Below are 13,336 nucleotides of genomic sequence, written 5' to 3'. Positions count from 1 at the left end.
CTCCGTCACATTCCCACATTCTGCCCCGGGGTGCCCAGCTCCACCATGGGCTCCTCGGGGGCAGGGTCCGTGTTAGACTGCCCTGCGCGTGGCAGGACGACCTACCCCCAGCATGGCCGCTGTCGTGTGCTTGCTTGGCCGGGAAGGCCGACAACTTCAGCGAATTGCATTGTTGCAGGAATCTGGCATCAGAGGGCCGAGGGCCATGTCACCAGACAGCCAGAGGGCACCTCCCGACTTTGGTATTTCGGACATCTGAGCTCATGCCGGGGCTCGGACCAGATCATCCATCCGGGTGGCCTGGACAGGGAGCGGTTTAGATGGCAGAGTCCCAGGGAAGAGCCCCAGGTGCCGGAGGAGATTGTCTGCCAACCCCGGAGGATGGGGCTCCGAACAGATCTCCTGCATCTGGGGAACTCAAGGGACACAGCACTGTTGACCCCAGGGGTGGGGATTCAGGTCACCCCTGCTGCGTCTGGAGCCCCACACGGGCCTTCATTCAACAAACATCCCCTGCTACAGCGTCAGTCCCAGAGTGCCTACACGGGGAGCGTACTCTCTCAGGGCTGCTGGGACAGACGACCACAAACAGGGGTGGGGCTTAGAACAAAAGAATTGTATTCTCTCACAGTTCCGTGGCCCGGAAGGCTCAAACCCCGATGTCAGCAGGGGCCACACGCCCGCCGGAAGCACGAGGGGGAGAACCCTGCTCGTCTCTGGCTAACGTTGGCCGTCAGCATCCCCGGTGGTCAACCCTCCCGTCTCTGCCTCGGACTTCACGTGGCCTTCTCCTCTGCGTGTGTGTCTCCTCCCGTCTCCTAGAAAGACTTCAGGGTCCACCTGAAAAGTTCAGGATGATCATCTCAAGATCCTTGATGACATCGACGAAAACTCCGTTTCTACATAAGGGATGTTGACGGGTTCTGGGCGTTAGGACGTGGACGGGCCTTCTCAGGGGCCATTGTTCAGCTCACTCCAGATAGCGTTAACAGAACCCTTTTCCAGAGCACTTCCGTGGCCCAGGGACTGTTCTCAGTGCTTTCCTCCACTGGCCCACCTCACCTTCATGCTTGTGGGGTGGCCACCAACATTACCCCATTCGCAGGTGAGAGGGCCTCCAGTTTGTAGAGGTGAGCTGAGGGGCGGGATTTCCCAACCGGCCACAAAGTGCAAGTAGAAATCAGGGAGGCCGTGAGCCCAGCTCCTCCCCACTGAGCCACCCTGGCTGAGGCTCTGGTGGGTCCTTGGAAGGGTACAGAGAGAAGCCCTCATGACAGGCCTTCAGGCTGCCATCTCCCTGGGGACTGTTGACGTCTGGGTGTAGCCTAACCCAGTCCACACAACAGAGGAGCTCAGGCGAAGCGGTTGGTTAGAGGCTGAGTTTTCCTCCCGCTCACTCTTCTCTGGAAGGCTGAACTTGCCCAGGGGCGTGGGGGTCAAGGTGGGTGCCCCTATAAGCCACAAAACAGCCCCATCCCACAACATTTCTCCTTATATGCCCAGAGTCACTGTCCGAGGGGCTTTGGCCCTTCACGGCGGCCACCCGAGCAGTGAGTGGTGATGTCAGGGCCCCTCCTCGCTGGGACCTCTGGCATCAAAGACCCCATCTTCTCCACAGGGTGTCCTGCAGGGACAGAGCACCCGCTTCTGACCACGTAAGTGTACGAGCTCATGCCCAGTGCCCAGCATACAGTGGGTGCTCAATAGAAGCTTGGAGAATGAATGACGGACTAATCATTCAGCTGGGAGGGCCCTTCTCTGCTCTGGAACCCCCTCTGTCTGGCATGAGGAGTCCAGGCTTTGTCTATATTTTCTTCCTGACATCATACCTCGCATACCGTACCCCCACCCAGAGGGGACAGATGGGAGACCCTAGCTGCCTCCTAGCCCGGCCCTCTGAGGGCAACGTACAAAAGACGGCCAGTTTTCGTACGTATCTGGAGACTCACAAGCTCTCAATCAAGCCAAAACCAACTGTGGAAGTAAACAGAAAAAGGATACGTTCAAAACAGTAGAATTGAAAATCCCACCCACAGCCGCAGTTTCGTGTGACTGCAAATCGGCAAAACACCGAAGGTGACCGAATTTAATTACTGTCGCTCATGTCTGGGTGTCTGTTGATGCACCAATAACGTTTAGATGGGAAATAAAGACACAGGTAACTCACAAAGCTTTCTGTATTTTCCATAACATTGATCGTTTTTGCCTTCAGTCGACAAAAGTCACTAATTATCTTGTTATAGTAGTGATTTGTTGCACAAATTGGCTCTATTGGCAGAAATCGTCTAAAGGACAAGTCTTGAAAAGCTTTTGTAAAATCTGCTCAAACAATTTTGAGCCGGGTGCTGTGATTTTAAGCTGCTTTGTAGCTGCCGCTTCTTCTCTCTGGGGACAGTCACATGTTTGCCTGGAGACTTCACAGGCCAGGGCTGGGTTTTAACCAGAGCTCCCGAGACCGGCTCCTTATCCTAGGGTCCAGCCTTGGGGGTCCTGTAGACTGCCTTCCGTGCTGCCTGCCCCTGTTGGGGATGATGAAGAAGCTGGTGACGTTCCTGGCGTGGTCCATCTGGGGGGCACGGAGGAAGGGGTGGAGGGACTTCCGTTTCATCGTGGGGACCCGCACAGCTCTGTACTCATCCACAAAGAAGTCCCTTGGGCTCGCGGCATGTGGGTCAAAGGGTTGCATCCACCCAGCTGAGGGGAAGAGAAATACTGGTTCGCTCTTGGAAAGAGCCAAGAATGGGCTCAGGGGTCACCTTCTGGAAGCCCTTGTGAATGGGAGTCCACACTCTGGACGCCAAGCCCAGCTTCGTCGCTCACTCCTGGCCTGTCCTTTAATACCCGTGTGATGCTGGGGGTGCAGAGCCCTTGGTGGCCCTGAGCGGCTGTCTCCTTGCTTGTAAAATGCAGATACTTCTAATACAGCATCATAATAGTTTCATGCTAGTATAATCCTACTGCTGGCATACTGTTGCCTCTCTGGTCTCCTCGACCTCTCTCAGAGGTGGTTAATATTTTAATTTATTTTTTAATGTTTATTTATTTTTGAGAGAGAGAGAGAGAGACATAGGGGAGGGGCAGAGAGAGAGGGAGACACAGAATCGGAAGCAGTCTCCAGGCTCCGAGCCGTCAGCCCAGAGCCCGACGCGGGGCTCGAACTCAAGAACCGGGAGATCGTGACCTGAGCCGAAGTCGGACGCTCAACCGACTGAGCCGCCCAGGCACCCCAGAAGTGGTTAATTTTTAAGAGAAAAGACATCGCTGTGATACACGCTGCTCGGAATGCCGGTGTGGCTCTCCTGCCTGGCTTTGAGATGCCAGGCGGGTTGCCTAACTTCCCACACTTCTTCAAGTTTCTCATCTCTCAAGTGGACGTAATGTCCACCTTGTCGGGCTGTGAAGAGAATTCCACGCAAATGACACATGCACTGGGCCTGGCATATACTTAAGGGTTTCATGCCTGGTGTGTGTGTGTGCGTGGGGGTGCGTGTGTGTGTGTGTGTAAACACGCTTACATATAACGTATGATAACTATGCCCAGATGTGTGTTTGAGTAATGCTTTATTGGATCAGGAAAATAACCTTTCTTCTTTTTTTTTTAAAATATAATTTATCGTCAAGTTGGCTAACATACAGTGTTATGTGTCCTCTTGGCTTCGGGCGTAGATTCCCGTGGTTCATCGCTTACGTACAACAACCCAGTGCTCATCCCAACTGTGCTCCTCAGTGCCCATCACCCGTTTTCCCCTCTCCCCCGTCCCCTCATCAATCCTCAGTTTGTTCTCTGTATTTAAGAGTCTCTTATGGTTTGCCTTCCTCCCTCTCTGTTTGAAACTATTTTCTTCCCCTTCCCCTCCCCTACGGTCTTCGGTTAAGTTTCTCAAGTTCCATATCCGAGTGAAAACAGATGATATCTGTTTTTCTCTGCCTGACTTATTTCACTCAGCATAATACCCTCCAGTTCCATCCACGTTGTTGCAAATGGCAGGATTTCGTTCTTCCTCCTTGCCAAGTAGTATTCCGTGGTATGTATAAACCATATCTTCTTTATCCATTCATCAGTTGATGGACATTTGGGCTCTCTCCATAATTTGGCTATTTTTTTTTAATGTTTATTTATTTTTGAGAGACAGAGAGAGAGAGCATGAGCAGGGAAGGGGCAGAGAGAAAAAGAGACACACATACACAGAATCTGAAGCAGGCTCCAGGCTCTGAGCCATCAGCGCAGAACCCAACGCGGGACTTGAACTCATGAGCTGTGAGATCACGACCTGAGCTCAAGTCAGACACTTAACTGATGGAGCCACCCAGGCGCCGCTAATCTGGCTATTGTCGATAGCACTGCTATAAACATTGGGGTACATGTGCCCCTATGAACCAGCACTCCTGTATCCTTTGGATAAATCCCTAGTAGTGCTATTGCTGGGTCGTAGGGTAGGTCTATCTTTAATTTCTTGAGGAACCTCCACACTGTTTTCCAGAGCGGCTGCACCAGCTTGCATTCCCACCAACAATCCAAAAGAGATCCTCTTTCTCGGCATCCTCGACAACATCTGTTGTTGCCTGAGTTGCTCATGTTAGCCATTCTGACAGGTGTGAGGTGGTATCTCATGGTGGTTTTGATTTGTATTTCGCTGATGATGAGTGATGCGGAACATCTTTTCATGTGTCTTTGGCCATCTGGATGTCTTCGGAAAAGTGTCTATTCATGTCTTCTGCCCGTTTCTTCACTGGATTATTTGTTTTTTGGGTGTTGAGTTTGATCAGTTCTTTATAGATTTTGGATACTAACCCTTTATCTGATATGTCATTTGCAAACATCTCCTCCCATTCTGTCGGTTGCCTTTTAGTTTTGTTGATGGTTTCTGTTGCCATGCAGAAGCTGATCTTGATGAGGTCCCAATAGTTCATTTTTGCTTTTATTTCCCTCGCCTTTAGAGACGTGTTGAGTAAGAAGTTGCTGCGGCCAAGGTCAAAGAGGTGGCTGCCTGTGTTCTCCTCTAGGGTTTTGATGGTTTCTTGTCTCACATTTAGGTCCTTCATCCATTTTGAGTTTATTTTTGTGAATGGTGTAAGCCAAGTGGTCCAGGTTCATTCTTCCGCATGTTGCTGTCCAGTTCTCCCAGCACCATTTGTGAAAGAGACTGTCTTTTTTCCATTGGATATTCTTTCCTGCTTTGTCAAAGATTAGTTGGCCATACATTTGTGGGTCCAGTTCTGGGTCTCCATTCTATTCTATTGAGCTGTGTGTCTGCTTTTATGCCAATACTAGACTGTCTTGATGATTACAGATTTAACCTTTCTTCTTTAAAAAAAAAATACGGGGGCGCCTAGGTGGCGCAGTCGGTTAAGCGTCCGACTTCAGCCAGGTCACGATCTCGCGGTCCGGGGGTTCAAGCCCCGCATCAGGCTCTGGGCTGATGGCTCAGATCCTGGAGCCTGTTTCCGATTCTGTGTCTCCCTCTCTCTCTGCCCCTCTCCCGTTCATGCTCTGTCTCTCTCTGTCCCAAAAATAAATAAACATTGAAAAAAAAATACGCCTTGGGGCCCCTAAGTGGCTCAGTTGATTAAGCGTTCAACTGTAGATTTCAGCTCAGGTCATGATCTCGTGGTTTGTGAGTTCAAGCACCACGTTGGGCTCTGTGCTGGCAGTGTAGAGCCTGCTTGGGATTCTCTCTCTCTCTCTCTCTCTCTCTCTCTCTCTCTCTCTCTCTCCCCCCCCCCCCTTCTTCTGCTCTCTCTCTCTTTCAAAGTAAATAAAAATTTTTTAAAAATCTGTCTTATCTGTAAAATGGGAATTTTAATCTCAGTCTTGTCTGCCTCCTCCAGGTGAGAAATCAAGCGAGATCCTGGGAGGCAAGATCCCCCGAGACCCACAAAGCCCTGTACAGATATAAGGCGCTCTGGATTAACTTGCTGAATGAAGGGGTGTGATTGAGGAATGAGGCACACAATTCTCTTGGCTCTTTTGCAGAACATTAAGGACCTTCCTGCCCTGAGATTCTTCCTGCTCTAAGCCACTTGCCCAAGGTCAAGGAGCTAGTAAATGGTGGAGTCAGGAATTGAACCCAGAGCCTGGGGGTGGGGGTGGGGGTGGAGTCAGGAGGAGATGAGAGGAACACCCAAACAAACATCTGCCCCCGAGGCAATGATCCTGCTCCCCCCACGCTCATCCCTGGGTCCCGGAGGCGCCACAGATCTCAAGTCAGCTGAGTCTTCTCCAGCCGCTTCCTGTGGGTTGGGAGGGGGCCCCCTTGACCTTTGAGGGGGTCCCTTTCATCCCCTCCATCCCAACCCTCCTGCTTCCCGCTCACACACAGAGATTGGGTCTCATCCAACAGCTCAGAGCACTTCCTCCAGGTGACCCCTTTCAAATCCTGGTTCCACCATCTCCTGGAGTGTGACCCTGGGTGACTCACTTAGCCTGTCTGAGCCGCATTGCTCATCCCTGGTCTTGGACTAGCAGAACGCTCCTGAGGAGAGCAGGTGCAGGAAGCACCTCACAGTGCCAGGAGACAACCTGGCAACCCAGGCTGGGCTCAGGCTCTGCTTCTGTGTGGGAGAGAGCAACCTTGGTCAAGTCACTTTACCCCTTGGGGCCTCTGTCTGCTCTCTGCAGGGTGGAATTAAGAATCTCCTTGTCACAGCGCTATAGGAATTCGACGTGATTTTGCACCACACCGACCCAGCCCAGGACCCGGCACAGGGAGGGCCCCCGGAGGACTTGAGGCCTCCCTTCCTGCCAGACACTGTGCCCAGCACAGGAGCACAGATGCCCGAGTCTTAGTTCCTGCCTGCGGGGAGCTTGGGTTATAAAGTGCAGGGAGCTGAACTTTGTAGTGTTGTTTTTTTTTAATTGTAATAACCAGTTCTCCAGGAAAGCCAATAAAACGTTCCACTTTAACGCAGCACGAACAGAAACAATATATACTCAGCAGAAAGCGTATTTAATGACACTTTTGCAACTCAAATGCCTTGTCCTTCCTGAGCTGCCTTGGTGGCAGGGATGGTTTATAAAGGTAGCCCGCCCACTGAGTGCGGAGACAGGGTTTACATGGGTTAAGATGTGTGAGCCAGGCTTAATTCTCCCCCAGATTTATTATTCCTTTACTTTTCCTGTGCTCATCCACTGCCTGGACATAAACACCCACACAGTCCCTTTTTATTGATTTCTTGGGGTCTTCAATTATTCCTCTTGATGTGCATTCAAGGGAAGATACAGCAGGGGTCTGGCATGAGATTCGTCGCATTCATTCATTCATTCGTTCCGTTTTGAAGAATAAGTCACAGTCCTGGCCTCCGGGATTCTTTTGTTGCAAATTTTTGTCGTGGAAGAATTCAAACAAATACAAAAGGTAGAGAGAACGACATCAGGAAACTCACATACCTGTAGCAGCTTCAGTTACGAGGCATATGAAGCCAGTATCATTTTTTCCTCACCCCCCAATCCCTTTTCTCCCTTGGACTGTTTCGAAGCAAATCCTATCCATCATTTTGTTTCACTTGTGAGATTAAAAAAAAAAAATCACAGCCACAGCAGTGTACCACACCTTTAAAAAAAAAAGGTGCTTACTTCCTTCACATCAATCCATTGTTTCCCCTAACTGGTTCCTCAATATTTTCTTCTTCTTCTTCTTCTTTTTTTTTTTTTTTAACAGTTGATGTGTTTGAATTCAGATCTCACACAGCCTTTAGTTAACGTGTCTCCAAGCCTCCTCTGTGTCTGGGGAGGTGAAACTCACATAACATGAAATTAACCATTGTAAAGCACACAATTCAGCCTCAGGTCCATCCACAATGCTGTGCATCCACCTTTGCCATCTAGTTGCAAACTATTTCAAGCACCCCCAACAGAGACCCCATACCTGTTAAACAGTGCTCCTCATCTCCCCCGTCCCCAGCTCCCCGGCACCTGGCAACCACTCATCTGCTCTCCGTATCTATGCACTTGCCTAGGCTGGACGTTTTGTACAAATGCAATTAGGTAATTCGTGACCTTCTGTGTCTGGCGTCTTTCACTTAGCATAATGTTTCCAAGGTTCCTCCGTGCTTTGGCACCCCACGTATGCCATTCCTCTTTGGGGCTGGGTCCTGTTCCAGAGTGTCACCTCTATTTCACCGTCCCTCCCTTCCATGAGTAATTGATCACTCAGTCCTATCAGTGATATTTCCAAAGTGTGTCTGACAATGTCCCTTTTCCTGCGTCACACACCCATCTCCTGCTCGGTGTACTGCCGCCTTTCACCTCACTTCCTTCTGTCGCCTCACCGTGGAGGCAGAGAGCAGTGTAGAATTGTGCAAAGGAAGTATTTGCTCCAAGGAAGGGAGTGTATTGAAGCCAGAGGTCTCAGTGCCGATCACATCTCTGGCTCCCACATTTTCCCAGAGCTTCACACACAGATCGTGGAGGTTCGGGGAGCACTAGCCAGCCTCCCTGGATCACTCCGCACTCCAGAACTCAGTAAGGCTTAGGGACGAGGCCAGTCGTGAGCGGTTTTAGCTTTGGGACCCATGAGTCTGTGCAGTTACTCCTAAAACAGCTGGCTGGGTCCTTGTCTTGGAACACATGGGTGTGAACAGGAGGATGTAATACACTCTGGACGCGGAGAGTGTGTGCTGTGGGTCACGGCTGGGCGCGGCGTACCTGCTTTGCAAGTCCCAGGACATTTTGCTTTGCAAATTGCAATTGCAACGGCATTGCTTACTGGGGTTGACAACTCTGTCCAGAAGAAGCGTGCTCTGGGTGGCTGGGGGATTGATGGCCACCAGGAAAGGCCTGTTGGAACCCACCGTGGTCCACCGGGTCCTCCCTCCAGAGAACAAGCGACTCTTTTATTTTTAATTAATTAATCCTTTGAAAGAGAGAGTGAGTGAGCAGGGGAGAGGAGCAGAGGGAGAGAGAGAGAGAGAGAGAGAGAGAGAGAGAATCCTAAGCAGGCTCCACGTTCAGCCCAACCCGGAGCTTGATACCACGGCCCTGGGATCATGACCTGAGCCGAAATCAAGAGTCGGATGCTCAACCCACCGAGCCACCAGGCGCCCCGAGGACGAGGGACTCTCGGTGCCCATGGCTGTAGCTGCTGCAGTGCCCTCCTCGGCCAGCTCAACCGCAGCTTTGTGCATCTCCCTGGGGGCTGTGGAACATCCCACACCTGGGTGTCAGAGCGGGCTTCTGGTGGACAGTGGGGTGGCCGGGGAAGCCAGCCTGTGACCTGCGGGGGGTAGGGGAAGTGGCAGTAAGAGTCAGAGTGGTGGCAATAGCAGTCACTGATGGTCTCGTAGAGTAGATGCCCCCCCATCAGTTAGGTGCAGAGGCGGCGACAGTTAGTGACGTCGGGTAACGTGGCCCAGGCTGTGTGACTCTGAAGCGTCAGTCCAAGAGTTGAGCTGACTCTGAAGTCAGACTGGATAGCTGTGTGGTGGGAGGGAAGGTCCGAGAAAGCTTGAGGGAGGAGAACAAGATGCGTGGAATCTGTAGGCATCCTCCCTCCACTCCCCCCCCATTTCCCCATCCTTCCTCCTCCCCCCCATTTCCCCATCCTTCCTCCTCCCCCCCATTTCCCCATCCTCCCCCTTCCCCCACAGTTCCCCATCTTCCCCTCTTCCCCACATTTCCCCGCCTCCTCCACATTTCCCCCACCTCCCCCTCCCCCACATTTCTCCACCCATAGATCTGTATAAAATGCTGGGCAAGCGTAAGCCTTTCACCAGTAGACAGATCATCCCACGTGCACGACTTCGCTGGACCATCGCCTCGTCAAACTCCAAGCACCATCTCGTTTCCAGACACCCCTTCTTTCCCCATCGGCCTCCCTGTCATTACTTCCTGTTTCCGCAGCCTGGAGGACAACAATCCTATCATACCAACGACTCTGGGTCATTATTTTCACATGGAATCACTTTGCCCGTGGTTCCCTCATCCCTGTAGGCAGGGCAGACTTTGACTCCAGTAGGATCCCGCAGTCCACCCCCTTGGGTCTGTGTCTGGACTCCCGAGATTCCCGGCGACCATGCACCTGCACAGGTCAGTGACGTGGGACCCAAGCCACCCTAATCACACCTACCAGAACCTGGAGATTCCCTGATGTCTCCTTGTCTCCCCCTCCCCAGACCTCTGGTTCATTTGCTTCCCCAAGATGGATTCAGTAGGGAACATTCTTCTCTGCAGCACAGGGGAATGTAGGAGCCATTTGAGGGGCGCTCCCTCACCTTTCCGCCAAGGTGCTTAGAGTCATGCTTTTGCCCTCTGTGTCTTCTCCCTAGAATGGCGTGCCACCCGTGGGGCCCAGGGCTCCCCCTCCTGTGCTTGGTGTCCCATCCAGCCCCCACTTCACCACCCACGACTAACTTCTTCTATTTTCTGTCTTCAAACTCGCGTTCGGAATTTTCTTATTAAAACATGCTCAAGGAGCACCTGAGTGGCTCAGTTGGCTGGACGTCCAACTCTCGATTTCGGCTCAGGTCATGATCCCAGGATCCCAGGATCATGGGATCGAGCCCTGCCTTGAGCTCCACGCTGAGCATGGAGTCCTGCGTAAGTCTCTCTCCCTCTCTCCCTCTGCCCCTCGCCCCTGCATTTGGCCATCCGTCTCCGCTGTGGCACCTTTATCCTTGGGCCTTCACGAGACCACCCTCCTTTGCGGCCTCCCTTGTGGTCTGCTTGGAATTCCCTCAGACGTTGGCGTTCGGTTAAGGGCACCTCTGGGCTCTCGGCCCCGCGTGCGCTCCCTGAGATACCTGTCTCCGCTCACTGTCTCGGTCAACACGCCGACCGTGCCATCCGTCTTCTTCCCTCTTACCGAGCTCCAGATCTACACGGACGTCTCTTCTGACGTGACCCACGGGCACCTCCAACTGCACGCGTCCGCGTCTGAGCTCATCGCCTTCCTGCAGAAGAATGTTCTTTCTGTAATCCCGAGCGCCCAGAGCAGGGTATCGTTTCCAGCTTCCCGAGCTCCCGACCTAGCAACCAGGGTGTCAGCCTCGATTCTTTCCTGTCCTTTGCGCAATCAGCCACTAAGTCCTCGTCATGGCACCTGCTGACATCTCTCCGGGCAGCCCCTGTTCTCTGCACGCTTCCCCAGGTCCGTAGCTCAGGCTACAACATCTGGCCATCCTGTTGCTCCTCTCCCGCCCCAGCCCGCCCCCAACCACGCATCCTCCCCTGTGTGGGCAGAGCGATGGCGCTGAAGCGTAACCTAGTCAGCGAGTCGCCCGTTTGTGATAGGGCCCTGTTACCCACCACTCTTTGGACAGACTCCAAAAGCATCGTGGGTGACGTCAGTGAGATGGCCAGATAAGATGCCCCTCGCTTGTATCTCTCTTTCGACAGCAAGACTTGGCACCCTTCCGTGGACCGAATGCCCTTGGGGGGACTTTGGGTTCCTGCGCCATACCCTGAGGGGCCCGGGAGGCATCTCGCCCACCCATGTGTCGGGTAACAGTCACGCCGACCTCGAGCCCTCTTGGCTGCGGTCTCGGAGTCCCTGGAGAGCGCTGCCCTGGACCATCACCCACAGACGAGAGAGTTTTTGTGAACAGTCTAAGAGTCCAGTGGGAAAGCTCCAGAACATCCTTGGAGCAAAAAAGAAATCCCAGTTTGGAGGCAGGAAGAGGGATGGTTTGACTCCTCTCCCAGGGCGGCACCGCTTGGTGCCTAGAGAGCCCTTGTCAGCCTGTGATTTCTCCCACGGGGCGCATGAGAGCTCAGGAGGGATCCCCTGGCTTCCCCACCTGCGTGGGGTGCTGTCGAAGAGGCCGAAGTCCCATCTAGAGGACTGAGTCACAAGTGCGCAATCTGGGGGCAGAACAGTCAGGGCTTAGGATATGGGGCCTGCTCACCATCTCATCCCCTGGGTTCATTCATTCCCTGCTTCACTCCTCAGCCCTCCCCCCTGTCCCCTCCGCAGCTCTCCTCTTGGTCCTGGGGTGACAACTCAGGCCACTCTCCCTGCCCTTCTCTTCACAGTCCGTGGCACTCACTCTGGGGGGGGGGGCTCGTCCCCCTCAACGCTCCCTTGTCCATCCAGGGGGACAGATCCTGACCACTTGCTACGCCCCAGCCCAGATTTCTCTCCCAAACCTCTGAAGCGAATCCCTTGGCCGTCTCCTGCGAATCCACCCGTAACGTGACATCGGCTGTCATCACAGCCTGCGAACCGTCCCTGTTCTCTCTCTCCAGCCGTGCCTTTGTCCCTTCGAAGCACCTGCCATGCCCAGCCCACACCCCTGTCCCAGGCCGCTAATCACTTCTCTGCACAGCAACCAGTGTCTGCGTTCTAGTGTGCAAACCTGCTCCCATCAGCTCCCTGTTTAAACTCCTTTAAAGCTGCCTGCGGCTCTCGGAAACCATTCCAGAACCCTCGCTGAGCCGCCAGGCCCTCAGCAGTCCTGCCACAGCCCTCTCCCCTTAGAAGCCCCTCTGCTCGCTGGTCCAAGCTGTCCCACAGCCTCCGGTTTCCTGAAAGTGCCTCCATCACCTTCCCCTGCCCAGAACACCCTCCTCTCTGTTCACTCAACCGCCTTCTACTCTTCCTCCGATTACAGCACAGGGGTCACCTCCTCCAGGAAGTCTTCTCTGACTTCCCTGAGTTCGGTGCTTTGCTCTTAGCTTCCAGAGCCTTGCTTCACTATCAGTCTTGCCCAGCAGATTCCAAGTCTGTGAGGGTCATCACTGTGAGAATCTTTTCTTCTTTGTTTATTTTATTTATTTTTTTTATTTTAAATTGAAAGAGAGAGAGAGGGAGAGACCATGAGTTGGGGAGGGGCAGAGGGAGAGAGAGAGAGAGAGAATCTTTTTTTAAAATTTTTATTTTTTTAAGTTTCTTTATTTATTTTGAGAGAGACAGAGAATGCATGACCAGGGAGGGGCAGAGAGAGAGAGAGAGAGAGAGAGGGAATCCCAAGCCGGCTCCACGCTGCCAGCACAGAGCCTGACACGGGGCTTGAACTCACCAAACCGTGAGATCGCGACCCAAGCTGAAACCAAGAGTCGGACGCTTAACTGACTGAGCCACCCGGGCCCCCCATCACTGCGAGAATCTTCAAGGGCAGAATCTCTTTGTGGCTCGGAGCGGTCCTCTTGACATCTAGCAGGTTGGGATAATACCCCGCTGGCAATAATTCCTAGCTGTGAGGGCTTGGGGGAAATTACTGAGCCTCTCTGTTCCTCAGTTTCCTCATCTATAAAATGGGGCTCAGAATCACCTATAGGTTTTAACTGCAGTTGTCCATTTATGCCTCATTTGCTTGCTGAGGGTCTCATCTGTTGGAGAGGACTCAGGACTGGTGAGGCAGGCGAGGAACTCCGGCCGGGAACCTACAAAGCAGCTATCCT

At 52.8% G+C, this 13,336-nt stretch overlaps 1 long non-coding RNA gene across 1 annotated transcript; it reads left to right on the top strand.

Annotated features, from left to right (window-relative positions):
• Positions 1–648: 648 nt before the first annotated feature.
• LOC122469495 lies at positions 649–2,166 on the top strand. The gene is made up of 2 exons (XR_006293484.1): positions 649–1,105; positions 1,619–2,166. It is a non-coding gene; the product is annotated as an uncharacterized LOC122469495 (long non-coding RNA).
• Positions 2,167–13,336: the final 11,170 nt, after the last annotated feature.

This window comes from Prionailurus bengalensis, chromosome B3 (genome assembly GCF_016509475.1).
Source record: "Prionailurus bengalensis isolate Pbe53 chromosome B3, Fcat_Pben_1.1_paternal_pri, whole genome shotgun sequence".
Lineage (NCBI taxonomy): Eukaryota > Metazoa > Chordata > Mammalia > Carnivora > Felidae > Prionailurus > Prionailurus bengalensis.
The sequence above is the reverse complement of the archived record's forward strand: the minus strand, read 5'-3'. Positions and strand labels throughout refer to the sequence as shown.